Below are 20,133 nucleotides of genomic sequence, written 5' to 3' on the forward strand. Positions count from 1 at the left end.
AAATCAGGAAAGTTTTAAATAACACTTAGAATCATCATTCTGAAACTGTATTTTATTCATTTTTATGCATAAATGTGCTTTCATTTTAGCAATGAGGACATGTTATAGCAAGAATTTCCCATAATACAATTTTAACATCGCTATCAATATACTGATTTAATTAAATTTGAAGTTTTTTCCTTCATATATACTATCTCAATAAACATAGTTATTAATATGTTAAAAAAGCAACAACAGCAGATAAACCCATTTTGAATTATTGTAGCTTAATTATATCTTTTAATATGTAGATATTTCATTGATTTTCATTTTTTATCATTAATTTTCTTGGTGTATAATCTATTATATAGATTTTTTTCCTTTGTGTTTAATCTCTGTTCCTTTTTTTCTAAATCCCAAGTTGAAATCTTAATTTCCATCATTTGTTTTTGTGCAGTACTTTTTTTCCCTATATAATGTGTTTCTTGATTGCTACTTTCAAAATTTTTATTTATTTTTATTATTTTTACTCAACTTGTAATGTAAAAATATGTTTATCAATTGTCAGATCTTTTTAATTTCTTGTGCATACATAAGTGGAGAAAGAAAACAATTTTGTTATGTACCTCTACATAAACAAATGTTAAGTACCTTAATATGCATACTGGTATTACCATTTTTAATGTAATATATTATATTGCTATTGGTTTCTAATTGAATGCTTTTGTTATGCAGAGAGGTTTTTGTGATACAGTTTTTTAAGACATTTTGCAATGAATATTCTAAAAAAATTCATTGCATATGTATTCTGAAATTGTTACCTACAGCAGTCCAAATACATCCACCAGATCTACACTGTTAGATTTTCACTGTTTACATCTCCAGCAAGATTATTAAAATTTTTGTCCAGTTAAGCCACCAGTTATTAAGAGATGTGGAGGGACCAGCACTGTGACGCAGTGGGTTAATGCCCTGGCCTGAAGTGCCGGCATCCCATATGGACGCCGGTTCTAGTCCCAGCTGCTCCCCTTCCAATCCAGCTCTCTGCTATGGCCTGGAACAGCAGTAGGAGATGGCCCAAGTCCTTGGGCCCCTGCACCCATGTGGGAGACATGTAAGAAGCTCCTGGCTTCAGATCTGTGCAGCTCCGGCCCTTGCGACCAACTGGGGAGTGAACCAGCGGATGAAAGACCTCTCTCTCTCTCTGCCTCTCTTCTCTCTGTGTAGCTCTGACTTTCAAATAAAATAAATAAATCTTTAAAAAAATAGAGTGTTTGTTGTAGTGTTTATTTTTCAAAATTTCCTATTTTTCAGATTAAAAAATATTTTGTTGAACTATTTCATTAGGTTTGCATATAAATATGTTATAATACAATGCTACTATATATTTCTAATAATGCTTTTGTCTTTGTTATTTTGTGTATTTAGCAAGTCAAGAATTCTCAAAAATTTTTGCTGTGTTATTTTGCTACTTATTTTAATTTTTTCTCTCTTGTCCTATTTTTCTTTTAATCTTTCTCTATATTTTCTCATAAATTAGATATGATTATCATAAAATACTTTGTTTTTTGTCGTCCATCAATCTGTTACCAGAGATTTTAGCCAATTTATATTTATTATGATGTGATATATATACATATGTAGTTTTATTTTGTGATTTTTTATTTGTCTAGTTACATATATGTTTTAAGAGATTTCTTCTTTTATGTGATCTTTTTTAGGATGGATCCATTTTCTTTTAGCTTCTTTTATCCCCACTCATCTCCAACACAATTTAGAAGTCACACATATTTCTTTTGCATTAGTAGAAAATTTAATATAGGTATTTTAGTTATGTAGTCTTCATTTGATTAATTTATTTAAATTTTCTAAATCAAAGAACTTGATTTGTTAACTTATTTACCTGTTGACTCAGATGTTATTTTGTATTTCAGTTTTGTCGCTCCCCGTCTTCGTGGAGGAACGACACAGGATTCTGCGTTGTTCTTTCGTCTGCTCGGCCCTCCCCGGGTTTGCTGCTGGTTCTTCCCGGGTTGGCTACCGACCCTTCCACCTCCGTGGAAGGGTGGTTCCCCCTACCACCTTCCCCAATTCCGCGGGGGAGTGGCACACCGCCGGCCGGCTCTCTCGGGGGCTGCACAGGTGTTCCTTCAGATAGATGTTCCCCTTAGATGTTCCTGGTGCATGTTGTCTCTCTCCTCCTTTATAGTCCTCTTCCACCAATCCCAACTCTGCCACCCACACGCCGAGTACGCTGCTCTCCTCCAATCAGGATCAGCTCCTACAGTTTATTGGTTGAACTGGAGGCAGCTGTGTAGAAGCTGTTTCTCCCTTCTCAGCGCCATATTGTGGGAGAGCAGATGCATAGAATAAGTCTTAATTCCAGTAACTTATACTAGTCCGAGTTGCTCCCCACAAGTTTTATCTTTAAAAAATAAATAAGCTCAATTATAATTTAATACTTTCATTGATTGTTTAAATTTACTTCTGTGTTTGCCAGTGTATTTACTCATTTGCATTTGAATCTCAGGCCTTTTTAACAACTTTGTTTTTCTTCTCTGAAGTACATTTTAAGAAATATTTCTTGGTAAGAATCTGTGAATGTAAATTCTTTTATTTTTCTCCTATGCATATTTGTAGATCACTCTGATTCTTGGGTGATGGTTTCTCTCTGTATGATACTGAAGCAAGTAACTTTCAGTCAAATGTCTTTTTTTCTTTAAAAAACATCATCTTTTTCTTTTATTTTAAAATTTAGGCTCTTTGTCTTTCATAATTTGGAGGGAATTCTCAACCACTGTTTCTGTTGCTTCTCATATTATCTGTAGTTTCAGTGTCTAGAACTCAAAATAAATGTTTTTGTTGTTGTTAGAATTCCTCATTATATCTTCCCTGTCTCAGATTTTCTTTCACATATTCCATATTTTGTTACTCTTTGCTTTATTCTGGATATTTTCCATTATTCTGTCTTCCAGTTAATGTACTTTCTCTATAGTGTCTTTTCTAACACTTAGAATTTCAATTTCAGTGTGTGTGTATTATATATCATATATATGCATAAATACTTACATATAATATCTTAATTCTTTTTTAGATTTAAATGATAATTTATATTGTCTCTTTTTCTTACTTTGTATTTACAATTTCCAATTTTAGTTTCTTATATACATTCTGCATATATATGTCATTTCTGGACTCTTGCTTCCTTTCATATTATTTTATTTCTATTCCTTAGACTTTATCCATGAGTGTTTCCTGAGTTCCTTCTAGAGTTTTTTTTTTTAATTTTTTAAATTATCATTGTTAGAGAGAGACCTTTCATCCATTTGTTCACACCTCAAATGCCTTCAATGGCAGGGGAGCTGGAGCATGTGTTTCAGGGACCCAATCTCTTGAGCCATAACCTGCTACCTCATACAGTCTACATTAGCAAGAACCTGGAACTGGGAGCTGGAATTGAGTCCCAGGCACTTTGATGTGGGGTATAACTGCAGACATCACAGCTGCTAGGCCAATGGTGCCCTGAAATTATTTGAGTTTCCCTCTGCTAGAAATCTGGGAATGTTATCAAACTAAATCATTTTAAATAATTCTTGGCTTGATTTTTCATCTGAAATCAGGTGATAACCAGCGAATGATTATGCAATACCATGGGATATTCTGTTTTACTCCTATATTCACTGGTGGAATTAAGATGGTTTTTCTCACTAAGGCTCCTTTTGGGTTAATATTTTTTCACCTCATTCACAGTTGCACAGAAGGTTTTGCACCATGGCGGCCTCAGCACTATGTGGGAGATTTATGATTCACTCTCCATGCTGTGTGGATTTGGGGAATGGCTCTTTTGCCTTTCATGTGATTATTAAAATCTTGGCTTACCCTCTGGATTCCTGATCCTGTTTTATTTTTGGACCCTAGGGACTTGCCTTAATTTTAGCCAAAAGAATTTTAGAAATATATTAATTAGTATATTTAGGTATTGTCCAGTGAAGTGGTGTCTGCTGTATTATCTGAAATAAAAGTCCCAAATTAGTTTTCAAGTTTTATTTTCTAAATCTAAAAAGGAATAACTTTCTTCCTTCGGTCAAATATTCTCTACCTTTTTTCTTTATGTACCTTTGATTTATAACTTCTTTCCTGGTCTAAATTTATAAATGAATGCTGATTTATAACTTTTGATAAACTTGTATCTCTAATGGCAAGACAGTGGAGAGGAGGGTGAATGCCTGTAATTCAGAAAGTTTTCAATGCACATGAAGAGCTTAGATGGCATACGTGTTTCTTTTGCTTTCCCTGTCCTTGTCATCTTTGCTGCCCAGTAATAGTACAACCAAGATGTGCAACCAGAAGTATATCAAAAACTGAAGCTAGTAATGTAAATATAATATTGTTTTATTTCTGTGTCTGGCCACACTGACTCTATTTTCTGTTCTCTTACTTTTACAGAGCTAGCTTTGATATTTGTTTTCTGATTCTAGTATAGAAAGTGTAGATTATTCTCCTTTAAGAAATTTCTGTCTCAGGAAAGAAAACAGCCCAGTATTTTGCCTTCAGATTTCCCTCACAATGCAAGCAACATTTGACATGTTACCTTAATCTCTAAACCAATGATCTAAGCTACTTCCTGGCTCTTAGTGTACTCTCCTCCACTGTACCCTTAGTAATTGCACATAATAATCTTCTAACTTAAAGATAAGGAGACTGACGCTATATTTTTTTCCAAGTCTATTGGGCCTGTTATTTTGTTTTGCATTAGTTTTTAGAGCGACTGTGGAAAAGAAAACACCTGTAGTGGGTTTCAGATTGAATCAGTGTGTATATGCTGCTGATACTTGGAAACCCTTTCGCCCGTTTATTAATTTATAGTTAGGGAGTTGGCAATTTTCAGATTTTATTTTGAGATGATGAACTGTAATGGATCTAAGCATGTGAAGATACATATTTAATGCACTTTAATGTCTTTATAACCTCACTGTTAAAATATAGAGCTTTAAATAATTCTGGTAGGAATGTGTTCACTATCACGGCTATATTCCCCATAGAACTATGAATGTTTTCTAGTAAGTGCTGCACTAGTTAAACTTGTTGAATTATTTCCACCTCTGTAAGAATGACCTTCCACCGGTCATTGAGTTTAACATTATATTGTATATTGTGAATCTTAAAGTTGGGATACAATCCTTGATTTTGCTTCTACAAAAGAATTATAGGTTAGTATTTTGTGGAAAATAACTTGTGAAACCCTGATATAATTATTATTGTGGCTACTATGGGTCTATGCTTCTTGTTAGTATTGATGTTGAGTGTCTTTTCTCACTATGGAAATCAGCTTTTGATTTGTGCAAATCTAGGGCCTGGGTACTGCTATTCACATTTTTAATAAAGATTTATTTATTTGAAAGTCGAGAGAGAGAATTTTTTCACCCACTGGCTCACTCCCCAAATAGCTGCAATGGCCAGGGCTGGACCAGGCTGAAGTCAAAATCTAGGAGCTGTCATCTAGGTGGATATGGAGGTCCAAGTACTTGGGTCGTCTTCTGGCATGAGTTAGCAAGGAGCTGGATTAGAAATGGAGCAACCAGGACATGAACTGGTACCAATATGGGATGCTGGCATTGCAGAAAGCATCTTAATACCACAATGCCAGCCTCTACTGTTCATATTTTATATTGAAAGATTGTAAATAGAGAAACAACTTGGAATAATAACTGGCTAATATTTATTGAGAAACCATCTAGGAAAACCTGTATATTTTATTATTGCCTTTTGTACTGTAACAAAACAGTGCTTTGATGAAATATTTTATTAATTCTTTTTATATATGAGAAAACTGGATCTTAGAGAATTCTTCCAACAACCATACTTTCAGGGAATGTTGGAACTTGTGTTGCAAGTCTGATTTTCCTGCACTAGAAATGAGCATTACATTCAAGGAAATGGCTTAGGAGATAAGAAAAAATTCAATATAGACAAGACATCTAGAAACTTGGGATCTAGTTAAGCTTTTAATATTGGCCTTAACTGTAGCCTTAACCAAGTATCCATGAATGGTCCAGGTCCCTGTTACTAGTTTCGTTTTATAGAAATCAAAATCAAAATTAGGACATATTAATAAGGATACTAAATTTAGAAGATCTTTTTAGGAACCTGGCAGATTATTTTAATCATTTTCCCAATAGCAAAATTACAGTTTTGAGAAATTATTTATTCAAAATAAAGGCTAGATTTCTTCACCTTTATTGTTATTTCATCCATAATAGAAGGTAGATTGTTTGAGAGTGGCCATTGTGCCTGCTTTGGCAGGGCACAAAGTAGGGTCTTGACATTGTCTTTCTGTAGTGTATTAAGTGAATGGAAATTACCTTCATAACACTTTGACACATCCCATATATAGTAGTTTAGTGATTTGCCCATTAAGCTGATGTGTAGTAACAATCAGTGAGATAATTTGTGTGCACAAGCTGTAATTACGTACGAAACTTCGAATTTCCTTTGCAGTATAAGCCTTTGGATTGTGTACTTTTTAAAAAATAACTTAAAGGCAATTTATTGAATCAGTTCCACTTTAGCTTGAAAAAATGTTTAGGGCTTTTGGAAGAAACAATAATACAATAATTTTCCAATTATATCCCATATCTTGTTTTTCCAAGTCAATATTTTAGATAAGAAGTTTAATTTATTTGTGTTATGTTTATTTTTGTTTCAAAATTGAACAATTTTTGACATTTTTCCACATTCACTTCAAATGTAGACATTATATACATGCACGTATATACAATTTTTATCTTGAAAACAGATATTATTATCACAAACTAGGTGTTTTATTAAATTTTGAAAAAATTATTTATTTTTGTGAGAGAAAACTCCCAAATGGTAGCTCACTTTCCAAATGATACATAGATCAGGGCTCCAATGGGGATGACAGGAGCCCAATCACTTGAGCCTGCACCACTGCCTCCTAGGGTCTGCATTAGTAAGGAAGTGGAATCAGGAGTTGGAGCCAGGTCTTGGATCCAGATAGTTCAATATGGGATATTGGAATCTTAACTGATAGGCTAAACACCTGCTCCTCAAGTTGTGTTTTTAATGATCAAAGCTGTTACTTTGGCTTCCATCTCCCTGTTGAAAATAGTAATATTAAACATTAGCTAATATAATCATCATTATTATAATGAGTTCTTACAAAGTACTTATTACTTACTGTAGTGCTTTTCGAATTATTTTCTCAAGGTTTTCCACAAGCAAACCCTATGCAGTAAATGATATTATTGTACCATTTTTACAGATGAGTAAATGACAACTTAGAAAATTAGGTAATTTACCAAGCAAGTGAGTAGCAGAGCTAAATTTTTTTTTAAGCTTTATTTGTTTATTTGAAAGAGCTACAGAGAGAGAGGGAGAGACAGAGAGACACAGAGAGAGGAAAACAGAGAGATAGCACTCTTCGATCTGCTGGTTCATTCCTTAGATGGCCACAATGGCCAGGGTTGGGCCAGGTTGAAGCCAGGAGCCAGGAGTTTCATCCAGGTCTCCCATGTAGGTAGCAGGCGCCCAAACCTTGGGCTATCTTCTGTTTCTTTTCTCAGGCCTTTAGCAGGGAGCAGTATTGGAAGTGGAGCAACTGGGAAAGAAACTGGTACTCACATGGAATGTTGGTGTCATTGGCGTCTGCTTTAACCAGCTATGCCATAACACGGGACCCAGAACTGAAATTTTGAATCTTCCTTCTCCCTGGGTCATTTTCTTTCTTTATCTTGACCTGCTGCTTATTTACAATAGCATCTGTCACAGTAAATATTTATCTACTTTTTCTTCCTTTTCTCTTCTACCAAGATGCAAATTTTGTGGCAACAATGTCTGTTTCCTTGTTTTCTGTGTTGTACTCCCAGCATGTAACATAGTGCCTGCCACACAAAAGATACTTACATCAACATTTTTTTCTGAAAGAAGTGAATTTTTTGAATCCAGAGTCACATCTGGGGCCACTATAAATACGAGAGTAAATTTCTACTAAATCGACATTGCATTTTTCTAGATTTTAATGTAGCTAATGATTTATTTTGCCAAAATTAGAAATGAGGTAATTTCATAAGAATTTCATGTTATAATTTAGTAACCTGAATTATTGAGTTTGGAAAACACAGTCAAAATATAACTTAATTATCATCACCATCATATATTTGAGGGAAATTTTAATGAGGGGGGTTTTTAATGGGAAACCAGCTGTTCCCCATCTGTACTGTGTATAAAAAAGGAGGAAATGGCCTTAAATTAAAAGCACAAAAATTAGGCCAATCTCAAAAAAGTCTGGAAGATACTGGGATATGTTTTGATGATTTAAGGTATTTATTTTTCCATTTTTTCTTAGTTCTTCTCTTCATGTTGTCGGATGATATGCCCCACAGGCTGGCTCTACCTTTCACAATAAACTTGGGCTCTCCAGAAATATAAGCCGTTAAGCTACCATGAACAAGGTTCTCACGCCTTCCCTGTGAATGGCTCCATTCACATAATTAATTCTATATGCTGTTAGGCCAGCCAGTGAGATGAAAGATAATTGGTTCTACAAGTGAAGCAATTTTCAGCTTGTGACAAAGTTAGGGACTTGCTTGACAGTCATTTAGATTGCACAACTACAAAGGATTTAATTTTCTTAATGCATTTGTACTTCTCCTGTTTGATATTATCACTGAGAAATTGATGTAATCTTCTAAAATGATGATAAACTCAGAAATGGGCAATTAGTTGAATCAAATATCCAAATCTATAATTGATCACATCAGGACAACACTTAATCTTCTGTGATATTCTGACAGATTTTAAAATGAAGGAACATAGTGAAATTAGTCAGTCCCAGAAAGACAAATACCATATGTCTTCTCTGATCATTGGTAAGTAATAGAGTGTCTAAAATGTAATGTATAGGAGTGAAATTGACTTTTTGAGATTCCATGATAGTTTACAGCTCGTGTCTCTACTATTGAGGAACAGTGTTCTTTTTTTCCCTCATACTATTTGTTGAACTCTTTACTTATTATAGGGTTAATCTTATGATTATAAGGAAACTGAAAATATATCTTTGTAAAAATTAAGGGTGAGGATAGAGAGAGGAGGCAGGGTGAGAGTGCAGGCAGGAGGGAGGGTATGGTGGGAAGGATCACTATCTTCCTAAATCTGCATATATTAAATGTATGGATTTTGTATACCTTAAATGAAATAAAATAAAAAAAATAAGGTGAAGGAACATTGGTGTCTTTACTTCTCTTAGAGGACTATGCCATTTTTCTGGTTTGGTTTTGTGTAAAGCTAAACAAAGGCATGACATAAATTTCTTATTTGTTCTGACTCTCTAAGCATAGTTTCTTGCACATTGTAAGTTTTTAATTCAATAAATATTTCTAGGTGTCCATTGTATATCTAGGCTACTTCAGGGGAAGACAGTGTTGACTAGTAATGAAGGCAAATAACAGACAAGGTATAAAAAAGGAAATTATGTCTTAGCCTTAGTTACTCACAGTTGCCAAGCACCAGGAAACATCAAATTCATGCAAAATATTTCCAAGATACTGCATGGGTGAATAAAATATGGTACTGTCTGCATTGAGGAGCATTTAAGAATATAACTTTTAAGTCAGCTCAAATATTGGCTGTATAACTCATTCATTTGCTGTATGACTCTACTCTTTGTATATTATTTCCTCATTTTCTGAAGGGGAAATAATAGTAGTAACTGCTTTATAGGGTTGTGAGGATTAAATGTTGTGTGTGTTTGTGTGTGTGTGTACACAGTTGTAAAAGAGGTTATCAAACTAGTCTGTGATCCATTCTCCTGTCATGCGTGTTTGTGTGGCTCAAGGACTGAGAATAGTTTAAAGACGTAAAAACTTTTAAGGGTATAATATTTTGTAATCCATGAGAAAAATTATATGAATTTGGTGTCGATTTATTCGGCCTCCATAAAAAACCAGAATGGTGCTCATTTGTTCATACTTTGTCTATGGCTGCTTTCACTCTGCAAAGACAAAGCTGATGGAATATATAGGCTGCAAAAGCTAAAATATTTTGTACAGATAAAAATTCCCAACTCTGGCTCATAACATCGGCTGACATATACTAAATACTGCACTTTTTAGTTATTATGATTATTAACTCCCTTTCTCAGGTTAGAAAAATAATTTGGCTTGACCTTCTGCACGAAGACCTCTCATTTTGGAAGCTTAATGTACTGAATAAAAGTGTATTCATGTGGTTGTAAAGTACAAGCATGTATCTGATTCAGATGTCTCTTAGTTGTATCTTAGAATTTCATGAAGAATGAAATATTAAACTTCTTGTCTAGACAGGTGCACCTTTAAAGCTTTGTGGGCCAAAATAAAATTTTGACAACTGATTATCTGGTATGATTGTCATATCATAGACTATGGTTGTAAAATGCTAACCGAAGTTCAGGAGTTTTATCCACTATATTCCTCTTCCCTTATTCTTACTCTACTATGGAACATAAATTTTCCTTGAGAATACTAAAGTACTGTGAATAGAGAGGAGTTAGAATTATATTCCAGAGGCAGACCTAATTATCACCTCAATGAGAATCTAACTCAACCCAGCTGTTGGATTCCAGGTCAGTATTCACTTTGCGTCTGGTGCAAAAGTTCCCCTCCAGTGTCTTATCAGAGCCCCATTCTTTAAAAATATTATTTATTTATTTGAAAGGCAGAGTTATAGGTGGGGTTGGTGTTGGAGAGAGAGAGGGAGAGATTTTCCATCTGCTGGTTCACTCCCCAAATGGCCACAAGGGCCAGGGCTGGGACAGGCTGAAACCAAGAGCCCAAATGGGTGGCAGGGATCCAAGTACTTGGGCCATCTTCTGCTGCTTTTCTCAGGCCAGCAGCAGAGAGCTGGATACGAAGTGGAGCAGCTGGGACATGAACCAGCACCTGTACGGACTGCCGGCATTGCAGGCAGGAGCTTTACCCACTATGCGATAATGCAGGCCCCTGAAGCCTCAATTTGGTTCCATGGTCACTCATCCCTTTGGGGAAGTATATTCATTATGCCATTATTTCTGTCTATGCTATGAAGTATTTCTTTAGTGGAGTGACTCATTCATTCTACTATTATTTATTCATGTGTAGACTTTTTATATAAATTGCTTCACTTACTGCTTTTGGGCTCCCAATTCTGAAGCTCTCTTTTGAAAATCAATAACACCTATCTTCTGAGGAAAAGTCTCAGTAAAGCAAGCTGTGATGGCTTTTGTTGTACTCCTTGGCATTAATTATTCATGGTTATTTATTGAATAATTCAACATGTTGTATGATAATTTTTAAATTCTCTACCTTGTTACTGAAAAGGGAGGACATTTTGGGCCATGATTTGATTCATTCCAAATGAAGCCATTATCAGCGAAAGCATACAATATGTAAGAAGGTGACATTCAGTTTTCAGGTCTTCATTAAATAAAATAAGGATGATTTGAGTATATTTCATGACCTTCAAGGACAGCAGGAAACTTATTCCTATGAAGCTATACTCTAGGTAAAGGGAAATTACCAGTATAATGTTCAAGGAATTTTTGGAGAAAAAGAGAACACTTTCTTGTATGATAAAGAAAGTGCTAATGAAGTAATAAATGAAAATCTCTCTATATATAGTTAATTAAATCATATAAACATTCCTTACAAAATGGTCTCTCCTTCCTCTTGCTCTTTTTTTTATTTGGCCACATTTGCATCTTTATTTTACTCAGAAAATAAAACAAAATAATTTTTGTGTGTGTTTGGATATTGTTATTATTGTTTTTATCACTTAGTTTGGTTTCATTCCTTTTACTTGGCATTTAATTCTACATTAAATCTCTCTCTCTCTGAAAGCTATAGATAGTTCATAAATGCATAGCCCCATCATTCAAAGTTTATAAATCAATAATATTCCACAGTGTCACTGTGTTTGATGAAAAAAAGGGGCAATATTATCTCTGATCTTCCATAGAATTCTCTAAAGATATCCAGTTTTCCTACAGTGAATAATTATCCTTCTAGCCTGGCTTCTGATCAACTGTAATAATAAATTATTTATTAGAAAGAAAGGACATGTTCCCATATCCTAATTCAACTAATATTTTTAAAAAATGTTATTTGTTTGAGTTGGAGAGAAATGAAGAGAGAAAGAGAGAGAGAGAGAGAGAGAAAGAGAGAGAGAAAGGAGAGAGCAAGCAGTCCACTTACTGGTTCACTCCTTAATTTGGGAGCTAGGAACTCAATCAAGGTGTCCCATATGGGTGAAAGGAGTCCAATTAATCCAACCATCATTGATGCCTCCTAGGATCTGTATCAGCAGGAAACTGGAGTCAGGAGCTGGAAGTGGGTATTGATGCCAGGTGCTCTGATGCAGGCCAGATGACCATCCTCTGAACAGTTTTTTATCTATAGTAAAATAATTCTAAATATCCCATAATTTCAAATTCCTATAGCTATATTTGGATCAATATCCTATTCAGTATTTCTTGGCAGGTTGCATATCAGTTCCTACTGGGGCTTGCCAGGATAGCTGAATATGAATTAAAATGTTTTACAAGCATAGTATTACATGAATAAAAGACTCTGAGTATGTAACTAAAATGTTTCTTGATAAGAGTATTTGGGTCAACTAGGGTCTAATATTCTGTTACATACATTGTCAGTTTTCTAGTTGATGTGATCTATGTTAATGGTAAAGGAATACAAGTTATCTGTGATTTGTTTTAAAATGAAATTAGGCGAAGGAGTTTTTACTTTTTACAAAAAGATTTACTTATTTATTTGAAAGGCAGAGCTCTCTCTCTCTCTCTCAACCTGGGCCTTCGTTATGGGATGCTGATGTTAACAAGCAGTGACTTAACCTGTTGTGTCACAACGCTAGTCTCACAAAGGAGTTTTTATCCGCTTCTGGCCCTTCACCCAGAAAGTCAGCCCGTGAAGATAATTAAGTGGTAGAATGTTTATTTTGGTATTATTAATAAAAGATAAACTATGGCACAGAGCTAACCACCTAATAAGAAGGAATTAAATACTTGATAGTACATTCATAAATCAGTATTCAAAACTAACAAAAACAGTGTTGCTGATAAATAACCAATAATTGGAAAATGTTATCAAGTCACTAGATTAAGGGTAGGCACTGTGGTGCAGGAGGCTAAGCTGCTGCTTGGGACACCCGTAAATCCTATTTGGAGCACTGACTTGAGTCTTGGCTCCTCTACTTCAAATCCAGCTTTCTGCTAATCCACCCAAGAAGGCAGCAGCTGATGCCTATTGGTCCCTGCCACATACTTGAGAGGCACAGATGGAGTTCCTGGCTTTAAGCCTGTCCCACCCTTGACTGTTGCAGTCATTTAAGGAGATAACCAGTGGATAGAAGACCTCTTTATTATTCCTTCTCTCTTTTCTTCTGCCATTCAAATAAATAAATAAATCTTTAAAATGTTACTCAGATAAAAATTAATAATACATATTAGTGTGAGCACAATATAAATATGTGTATATATTTATATTTATTAAACATACATTCCTATACATATGTATCATAAACATATTTGTGGATTCTGCATATATAGATAATATATATTTTAAATTATGTCTTAGGAACTTTTTTTGTTTTTTACCCTTATTTTCCAAATTCTTCTTAAAGAACATATAGAAAACATTTAATATTTTCCAATAGGTGGAAAGCAGAGATTACATATTATAAAAATTTATTATTAATTTATAACTTATTATTTGTAAATAATTATGTTTTATAATCATCTCCATCTCTCTTTCCTGCCCTCTACAGTTCAAACTTCCTAGTAACCAAGTTCAGCATCAGTGGAAAGATGGGAAATTTTTGTTATTCTACTTCATGGGTGTGCAGGGAGGCACTTGCTGTCCATCCCAGTCTGGGACCCAATCTGAATGCTGACTCATGGTCAGAAAAGCTATAATAGAAATATAATCAAGTACAAATTTCAAATTTCTCATAGAGGGAATAAACCTTTCTAAACTGGAATTCTAAAGTGGTTATGCCTTTCTCCAAAGATATCTTTATGATTTTAATATTTATTTTATTTGAAAGGCAGAGTGACAGAGAGAGATGGAAAGAGAAAGATATCTTCTATCTGTTGACTCCTCAAATGACCACAATGGCTGGGGCTGGGCTAGGTCAAAGCCAAGAGCCAGGAACTCCATGCAGGTCCCCACATTAGTCACAGGGGTCCAAATACTGGCCCTTCTTCCGCTGCTTTCTCAGGGACATTAGCAGGGAGCTGAATTGTAAACTGAGTATCCATGAATGGAATAGGTGCTCATATGGGAAGCCAGCATCACATGTGGTGGCTTAATGTGCTGTGCCACAGTGCTGGCCCATGATTTGTGTTCTAAGGCCATGACAAAAAAGTTTATATACCTGCAGAAATGGGGAACTACACAATTTCCAATAAATATCCAAATCAATTACTGATAGCTACAAAAATTATGGAGATCACCATGCTAAATGATTTCTACCTTGAAAGAGGAATCATTTTATGTTGACAAGGTATATTAATATTTTGTATTCATTTCAGTGCTTTACAATCTGGAATTTCAGGTCCATTACATGTTTAGATAGCCAATCATTCTCGTACTTGTAGGCATATCAGTGATAAATCATAGCTTTTCTGCAAAAAAAAATTGTATTTAAGTTTATAAAAACTTGTCCAGGGCAATGATTTTCTTAAGGTCTGTAGTTAAAATGAGAAAACTTTTCTACTTCATTCATTTATGCATTACTTCACTCAACAATATTTACTGCTTAATATGATAAATATAATTATGAATTATTTCTGATCTTGATTCAGTTGTAATTGAAATATGAATAATATGATGGACATAAAATTTAATATTCAAAATCTTTGCTTACTGCATTAAGAAAAATACTTTTTCTTTTGTAAATAGGAGGCCTACAAGATGACCATGAAGTGGTAATATTTCACCATTACAGAGAATCATTGTCAAATATATGACTCAGAAAAATCAAAGAGATTTTTAAGTTTGATATGTAGATATTTTAGATAAGCACAGATTTAGAAGGTCTTTCTGGCTTTTATTAGTTTTACGTGATACTCCTTTGAGGTCAGGTCTGAAAAAAAAAAAAAACAAACAAGCAGCAAGAAACTTTCAAAACAACAGCCTGTTTGCCTAAAAAAAAAAAAAAGACATCTGAGATTGATTGTTTTTTATAGTCCTTGTCTGTACTCTTGGAAGACAGTAGTTTTCTACTTACTACTTGTTGAAATCTTTATTTGGTGGAGGGTTAAGCTAGTGATTATAAAATAAACTGAAAGTGTATCATTATAAAAAACGACATTAAAGTATTTGTCTTAGAGTAGAATATTAATAAATGCAACATTTGAATTTATTCTGTCTGTTGATCCAACCAGCTTCTCTTTAAAGGCCACTAAGTTCCGTGTGCTGTGTAGTCATTGTGATTATATTCTATACTAAAGGAGCTTATATTTAATCAAAGAAGACATATTTGTTAAATATAATTACTTATTTTTATATGTTTTTACAAGTACTTAGAAGTGCTTTTTTATAAGAAGATATTACTTGCTAAATGTACAATACAATAAATATTATAAAGATACTTTGTATGAGATTTCAGTTTAGAAAAAGGTTTCAGGCCAGCACCATGGCTCACTTGGCTAATCCTCTGCCTGCAGCACCGGCACCTGGGTTCTAGTCCCGGTTGGGGTGCCAGATTCTGTCCCAGTTGCTCCCCTTCCAGTCCAGCTCTCTTCTGTGGCCCGGGAGGGCAGTGGAGGGTGGCCCAAGTGCTTAGGTCCCTGCACCCACATGGGAGACCAGGAGGAAGCACCTGGCTCCTGGCTTCGGATCAGCACAGTGTGCTGGCTGCAGCGCGCCAGCCATAGCAGCCATTTGGAGGGTGAACCAACAGAAGGAAGACCTCTCTCTCTCTCTCTCACTGTCTAACTCTGCCTGTCAAAAAAAAAAAAAAAAGTTTCTCAACTGGGGTGGCTTCTTTTGTTCTCCCATGCCTACCCCTGTGCCTGCTGTGGACATTTGACAAAGTCTCGAGAGATGTTTAGTTGTCATGATGAGGGAATGGTGTGTGCTGGAATCTAGTAGGTGGAAGCCAAGAATGTTGCTAAATGTCCTGCAGTCCACAGGACAGCCCACACAACAAGAGCTTATCTGTTCTGACCAGTTAATAGTGTCACTGTTGAGAAATCCTAGTCTAGAATGATGGCAGGAACAACAGTGGATGTAGGCTTCAGGGTTTCTTTGGTAGCCACTCGGCTGAGCAACCGCCTCTGTGTGGTGATGCCTTTTAAATATTCCACCATTAGATGTATAATTCAAAGATCCCATCGTGTTTTATACATAAATAAAGCTTTGTTAAAGTTGGTTGAATGAATAAATCATAAAATAGCAAATGTTAATATGAGACAGATACTTCCCAACCTTCAATCAAACTTTCCTACCCCTTTGTTCATTGACAGAATAATCAATGTTCCTCGGCTTTGATCCTGGCTCCATGATCCAAAATTGTTACTACAACTCTAAAGTGGAGATAATGATAGCTTCCCTCACAATTGTTGTGAGAATTAAATGAGAATGTTCAATAAATATAAAGTATCCTGCACAGTCTCTGAATAAATGGCAGCTATTAATCAGAGAAGATCACATTAGGCTCCAAATGATATAAGTCATAGAGCTTCTGTGGCCCCATAAATTACAGAATTATTATATCTTACATGAAGACAGAAATGGAAATGATTACCTCTTTTGATGGAGAGCTATGTTGTGAATTACTTTTTTAAACCTTCAGATAGATGAGTTATATGTGAAAAGCCCTGGAACGCTAAGTGTTTTTACAAGATTTGTTACTGGCAAGAAATGGGCAAGCATAAATGAGATCAGTCCAAAAAGATTACCCTGCAAACTTGCTGATGTGCTGTCTGCTGAAGTAGTGACAGATCATAAAACTACTGAGAGAGAAAGGCAAAGGAATAGGGCACTGGAAATATAAAAGACACTGTCCCTGAATTTACAAATGCAACTTTTTTCAGGATTTATGCTGCTATCCTGTTGTGTGTACCATTATAGTCCCTCTTATGTGTAGTGTAACAAGTTAACCCGAGTTTGGATGAAGGTAAGACTTATTTGCAGTGACTGTGACACTATTACAGACCAATATCATGTAGTTTTTATGAGTCAAGGATTTGAAGGAAGCTACAGTATTCCATCTCTGCTACATTTCAGCAGTGTGACCTTGAGCAGGTACAGCCTGTCAGATAAATGTTCTCTTCTGTATAATGGGTGTATTGATGCTGCTTGCTTCCTTGCTTATGTAGACACAATTGGTTTATTCATGAAAAGCACTTAGTACAGTTTCTGGAACGATAATCATTGTCATTGTCGTCAACATCAGTACCATTTTTATTATCACCTCTTAAAGGATTTCTATTATTAAAATAATTTGTACTACTGAACTTTTTACCTTTGTTAAGAGGAAGAACTCATAAAATAATTCTTTTGTTTTTAACTTTAAATAGGGCTAGATGTCCAGATCAATATGTGACTGATTTTCAGACTGCATGAATTTTCTCATTGAATGGAAAGAACAGAGAATCTACCTGTATATTTGTGGAATTTTCCATTTGTTAATTCTTGTGTCTGATAACTAGCACCCATAGAAACTTTTCATAATAAATAATGTTTTTTTTTTATTTTTCTATATGCCATTATCCACTTCAGAATTTATCTGATCAGTGTTTCAAATAATATTCATGATTGCCTCTGGCTTTGAAGGGCATCTGAATGCTTAAGACTCGGAAATGTAAGAGAGAGGTGTTTCTTGGTTGTGTCTGATTTTTAAGAAAGTAGCAGTTGAAATAGATGACAGCAAGAAACCGCCCACAAAAGGCATAAACTAATCATGTGTGGTTGGCATCCAGAGGAACTTTCATGCTTTCTGTAGTCAGTATCTCAGTTCTTTAGATGGCCTATAGGCAGCCATCTCTGTCTCTCCTACTTATGTTAGGCATTCCTAGTTGGTAATGACATTCATTTTCACTGTCCTCAAAATACTTTTTAGTTCACAGTCAGTGGCATTATTATCTGTTGATTAACACCAACACAATTAATGAAATTTCTTTCTAAGTTTCTACTTTTATAGAAGAATAGAAAAGTGATTGATATGTTACACAGGGAAGCCAAGGTTCCAACATTCTGGCATGGACTCTGTGATAAACAGTAATGTAACATGTTTAAATTGTATCCAAATATTACCTGAAAACATGTAGGTTGGAAGTGAATATATAGCAGGAACATTTTTAAGTAAGGCCTTTATTTATTGTGAGCTTGGTATAAATCAATAAGCATGGCCGGCGCCATGGCTCAATAGGCTAATCCTCTGCCTTGCGGTGCTGGCACACCGGGTTCTAGTCCCAGTCGGGGAGCCGGATTCTGTCCCGGTTGCCCCTCTTCCAGGCCAGCTCTCTGCTGTGGCCAGGGAAGTGCAGTGGAGGATGGCCCAAGTGCTTGGGCCCTGCACCCATGGGAGACCAGGATAAGCATCTGGCTTCTGCCTTTGGATCAGCGCGGCGTGCTGGCCACAGCGTGCTGGCCGTGGTGGCCATTGGAGGGTGAACTAACGGCAAAAGGAAGACCTTTCTCTCTGTCTCTCTGTCTCTCACTGTCCACTCTGCCTGTCAAAAAAATAGAAAATAAAAAAATAAAAAAAAATAAGCATGAACTTCTGTGTAATGGGAGAGGAACTATTGGCTATTGATTAAAGAAAAGACTTTAAGGACACACAATTTTGGAAAACATGACATAAATATGAAAAAATTCCATGGCATAAAATTAGGTAGATTTGAGAACTAATTTTTATAATCTTGGAGGTCTACAGATCTCCACTTTATTATAAAAATATTTCAACTTATTCAATAATATTCAATATTCAATAATATTCAAAAATATTTCAACTTATTCCTCCCTAAGTATCAGATATCTATAGGGAGAGCTGGGTCATAAAAACCAAGCCAAAATTATTTGTTTGAAAAGGGGAAGAGGGACTGGCACTGGCACAGAAGGCTAAGCTTCTGCCTGTGGTGCTGGCCTCCCAAAATGGCACCCATTTGAGTCCCTGATGTTCCTCTTCTGATTTAGCTCCCTGTTAATGGCCTGGGAAAGCAGTGGAAGATGGCCCAAGTGCTTGGGTCTCTGCACCCTTGGCTCCTGGCTTCAGATCTGCTCAGCTCTGGCCATTGTGGCCATTTGGGGAGTGAATCAGTGAGGGGAAGACGTTTCTGTCTTTCCCACTCTCTGTCTTTAACTCTACTTCTCAAATGAATCAATAAAATAAAATCAGAGGAAATCCAGAGTTTTTCAAGTATGTAAAATTGTCTAAAATGAATAAAGAAAATGTTGGATGGGAGTATGTGATATTCTATAGTTTTGTTATAGTTGCTGTTTTTATTTTTGGTATTTTCTTTGTTGGCTAGATTTTTGGGTCCTTACTTTTCAGAGCTAACAATCAAGTAGTAGACTTAGTTTCCAATGATTAATCCAACAAGAGCAGTGATATCTAGGTCTGATTCTCCTGCTTGGCTCGGGAATGTATGAGGAGTAGGACAAAACCTGACATCCTGTGTGAAGCTATTCCACTGCTGTGTCCACAATTCTGCAGCTCTCTAATTCCTTCTCAGGGCATAATCATTAAAGGAAACCTAAATGTCAGGCAATTTGGTGTATTACTTTTTTATATACTTCCTTCATTTAATTCTCAAAACAATCTTGTGAAAAATGAATGCTTTTGAGTATCTTAGGTTCCTAGTTTATAAAGTAGAGACGGAAATGAATGCATTTCTTGTGGACCTACTACTAAATATTAGGACAAGATTTGGTGCTAACAAATTCTTGTGTAGTTCTATTTTTAATATGTGACAAGAAATCCTATAGACTACATTCTGAAAACTTCAATATAAATTCCCTTTAAGATTAAGAGCACATTAGAACTTGTTCTATGCCTTTTCCTTAATCTTAAAATAAAAAAGAATGAACATAGGAAACAGAAAGTACAATGTTCCAAAGAATTTTTTAGATGGAATTGAAGGATATCAGAATTCAGACA

This window comes from Oryctolagus cuniculus, chromosome 18 (genome assembly GCF_964237555.1).
Source record: "Oryctolagus cuniculus chromosome 18, mOryCun1.1, whole genome shotgun sequence".
Taxonomy (NCBI): Eukaryota; Metazoa; Chordata; class Mammalia; order Lagomorpha; family Leporidae; genus Oryctolagus; species Oryctolagus cuniculus.